Below are 4395 nucleotides of genomic sequence, written 5' to 3'. Positions count from 1 at the left end.
ATTGAATCAAGAAAGTGTAAAACAAGAATGATGAATATGATGAATGACGTCACACACAGTAGCCGTCAATTCATACACAGTGACAATGATTAGGGTTTTCTTGAAGAACAAACTTTCCACAAAAGAAATCGCCATGTATAACATATCACTAAGAGTTTATATACCATTCGGGAAGTTCTGACTACAAAAGTCGGGACATAGAAAGGCCCAAAGCCCAATACAAACAAACCCTGACTAAACCAAACCACCAAAATTCGGACTAAGGAAACTCCCAAGCCCTGACAATGAAAACCCTGACCAAACTAACAGTTTCAACTAAGCTATCTGTTCACATCATTGTTGTTACCCTCTGATGGATTTGCATTGATGTTGTTGAAAGCTCTACCCCTTCTAGGTGGGTTTGCCGGGTTTGCCTGATTTGTTTGGTTTATTGGGTTGGCTTGAACTCGAGAATTAATGAAACTCATTAGTGTCGTTTATATGTTGAAATCAAGAAGGTGGATAACTTGGTTTATTTAGGGTCAACTTTTTACAATTTGTGTTCATTATTGTGACATCTTAACCCATTATAAAGCTTAGTGTACAAAATAAAGACATGACACTCATTTTTCACAAGGAGTCCTCAAATTAAATGTTATTAAATTTTTTCGCGAGAACATCTTAATGGTGCATAGGATTTTCTATCACATTGTTAAAACACATCACAAACATATACTCTACCTTTATGCAAAAAATGTACTTTGGAAATCTAAACAAAAGCTAAAAGTTCCAAACATGGCTATGCGATCTTTACATGTTATCACTCCAAAATTGAAAGCACGAATCTTAATCGGATCTAAATTACAATCTTCAAATCTACCAAGAATCTAAGAAATCGCTTGTGCGATTCTTAATTTCATGGTCGTGACAATAGTAAAGTGCCTTAATCTCCACCTAGCACGTGTTATATTATTACTCAACAAGATACATATGGAAACAAAAATCGTGTGTGGAAGAAGCAATTGTCACAACAATGTACTCCCTTATATACGTGGATGTGGATGTGTGTTTTAATGAAGTTGGTTAAAAGTGACATAGAGGTAGACGACTATGTGATATAAAAAATGAGAATAGATTTCATGGAAATATTTGATTTCTCCTTCTTAAACCCTTTAAAAACTTCATGTGTACAATATAGTAACTCTCTTTTTCACAAGGAACTTCAAATGAAGTGTTATTAGTTTGTTTTTCAAGAACATATTGATTTACACACATGTGCTCCTTTCGCAATGTTTAACACATCATGATTGTGTTTCCTTCTTGTAAATATGAACCTCCATATCTAAACAAAAGTGAAAGCGCCAAACATGGCTTTGTAATCTTTACCCGCTGTCACTCTAAAGACGAGACGTGATCTAAAATGAAATCTTAAAATCTATGAAGAATCTAAGTAATCGCTCAAATGTACTTTTCAAAACTATTAAAGATATGTGATCATAAATCGTATCTTCAAATTAGGACATGTTATTTTTATTACAAATTTTGATGTAAATTAAGATTATTTTTTTGTAAGGGACAGAAGTTGTTCAACACGTTTAAGTGTTGTGTTGGTGCACTTGTGTCTGTACTTTGTCTGTATTCTGTATCGTGTCGATATTAAACGATGTCCGTTGTTAGTCTTGTAAGTTTGACCAAGTCAACCATCCTCCTGGTTTGACTTGGCCAAACAGTTAGTGCATGATAATCACTTGTCTGTGTCGAAGGATGTCTCATCGAAGGATAGTTTAGATCCTTCGATGAGCTCGAAAGATGAACTTTCGATGGATGGACCTCGATAGATCATCCTTCGAGGTAAACATGGATCCTTCGACAGTTTTAACATCGATAGATAATCCTTCGAGATATCTATCGGATCCTTCGGACAGACAATCTGTGACGGGTATATATACCCATGTAGTGTGTTCATTTCATTTTAGATAAGTTAGACACAAGAGACAGAAAGATACACTCGAGAGATAGAGAGAACATTCTGTCAAGAACACACACACACACTTAGAGAGTTTGCTGATTTGTAAACATTGAGCTTGTAACCGAACCTTTCATACGTATTAATACAGTGGTGTTAATCGGTGAATCTTGTGTGTTTTGTGTTTGTGCTTTTTTAATCTCGGTTTGCACTCTAGCTTGGATTCCGCACTCGCTAGTGTGTTAAACATAACAAGGATTAGGTTTAACCTCAACCTCCGAGGGACCTACATGTTGTCGTATGTTTAATAAAACATCTAAGATTAGATTAATGCAACGTTAAATCACACATGAGCATATTACTCGCCTATTAAACTGTACAAAAAAAATCTTAATTTTATGGAAACACTCTAAACTTGGCTATACAATCATAGCCCCCTCCCTCCCCCCTAAGATGAAATCAAGAATCTTGAGTATATTTAAAGTTGAATTCTTAAGATTTATGAAACATCTAAAAATTCACACGTTTGTGTTTTAGTCGCTAGAATAAAGTTTCACTAACTCTACTTAGCACACATGTCATATAACTGCCCAACAAATCACATATTGCTATGTGATGTTAAAGCACATGCATAATCGTGTGATGAGAGTGGCTATCCCACCCACCCATGTAATTCGTATATGTACGTGGATGAATGGTTGAAACCTAATTTGATGAAATGTGACATAGAGATACACGACTGTGTAATGTGAAAACTAATGTAAACATGTGTAGTTTGAAGTATATCTATCATAAGCATAACTACAGAAATTTTTTAGTTTTAGCAAACATACTAAATGAAAGGGCCAGAGGGATAATTAATAGATAAATAGAGTGTAAAAAGGAGGGGTTAAAATACAAAATTTCACATGAACCAGCATTATAAATGAAACCTAATTCTCGATTTTATTATTCAGCGCCGCTTGTCGGAAAAACTAGTTCACCACTGCCGCTTCAGACGCATCTTCTGCCTCCAATTGCCGATCCTAGACAGACGAATGGTTAGTTATCTTTAATTCTTGGTTTATATTGTTAATAATTATATGACTGACTGACTGATTCCGGATGCTGCAGGGAACTGAAGAATGCGTGTTAATTAATCTTGATAGCATGGTGATTGTTCATAGGAATGAGATCTGCGAATGCAGGTAACTAACCTAAAAAATGACATTTCTGATTAACCCTTTTTAAATATCTACAGTTGTTTTTTGTATTGGAATCCTTATTTGATCGATGAATAAACCTGAAAACATGTGTTTTTGTATTGGAATCCTTCTAAAAAGTAACATTTTAATTAAATAGCAATGCACAAAGATTTAAAATGCTCCGTAATTATCTTACAAAGATCTTTTGGTTTTTGATGTATTTTTGTCTGTAATTTCTTGTTTATTTTTTGTTTGTAGACGGTAATCTAGGGTTTATGCTGTTTAATTGTCAAGAATCATAAATTGTTATTGTTTAATCATTCAAATGTGCATTTTTTCTGATATTCTTTTTGTGTTTTTCTCTTCGATTCTACTAATAAAAAGATAAAATGGTGGCTGAAAAGGTGGTGGAACTATGCTGGAAAGAGGTTACACGGGTGAGTAATGTTTTTATTAGTTTGTTTATCGATTAATGGATTTTATTTTTTTCATCTTCAATAAAAGAAGAGAGTCATGACGTACAGTTTTGAATAAGATATGTTTTTATTTTTATTTTTATAAAAAACCATGGTATAAATTTGCATGACAATTTCTTACTGGGTTAAAACCAGGAATGTTCATAGTTCGGTTATAAACCATGAAAGACCACAAGTGCAAACTGGTCATCAGTTTGGTTTTATAGACCAGTTTTGTTATTTCATATTATATTTAATAATGTATTTGTATTTTATCTTAAGTTTAGTTATAATGGTATGTATTTTCTCTTAAGCTTTGAATGCTATACAACTTTTAAAACTGTAGGTCCCTTTCCGGAGGATGACGAACCTAAACCTTGTTATACAAACCTACTAGCGAGTGCGGAATCCAAGCTAGTAAGCAAACCGAGATGAAGCAAGTAGAGAAACAAACACACAAGAGTTCACTGATTAACACCACTGTATTAATGCGTATGAAGGTTCCAGTTACAAGCACAATGTTTACAAATCTAACTTGCAAACTCTCAAGTATGTGTGTGTGTTCTTGACAGAATGCTCTCAAGCTCTCGAGTATATCTTTCTGTCTGTGTGTAAGTCTAAACTAAAATGAACACACTGCATGGGTATTTATACCCATACACAGCAGGTCTGACCGAAGGATCCGATAGATGGTCCGAAGGATCATTTTTCGAATACGATGGATCAGCAAGGACCTCGAAGGATGGTCTTTCGAGGTCTATTAATCGAAGCATATCTTTCGAGGTGATCGAAGGATCTACATTATCCTTCG

General features: G+C 34.5%; 1 long non-coding RNA gene across 1 annotated transcript; it reads left to right on the top strand.

Moving 5' to 3' along the window:
• The first annotated feature begins 2922 nt into the window (after positions 1–2922).
• On the top strand, positions 2923–3564 carry LOC118482087. Its single transcript, XR_004867113.1, has 3 exons — positions 2923–2985; positions 3059–3132; positions 3514–3564. It is a non-coding gene; the product is annotated as an uncharacterized LOC118482087 (long non-coding RNA).
• The last annotated feature ends 831 nt before the right edge of the window (positions 3565–4395 follow it).

The sequence above is a fragment of the Helianthus annuus genome, chromosome 1 (assembly GCF_002127325.2).
Source record: "Helianthus annuus cultivar XRQ/B chromosome 1, HanXRQr2.0-SUNRISE, whole genome shotgun sequence".
In the NCBI taxonomy this organism is placed as follows: Eukaryota; Viridiplantae; Streptophyta; class Magnoliopsida; order Asterales; family Asteraceae; genus Helianthus; species Helianthus annuus.
This window is presented reverse-complemented; position numbering and strand designations above follow the sequence as displayed.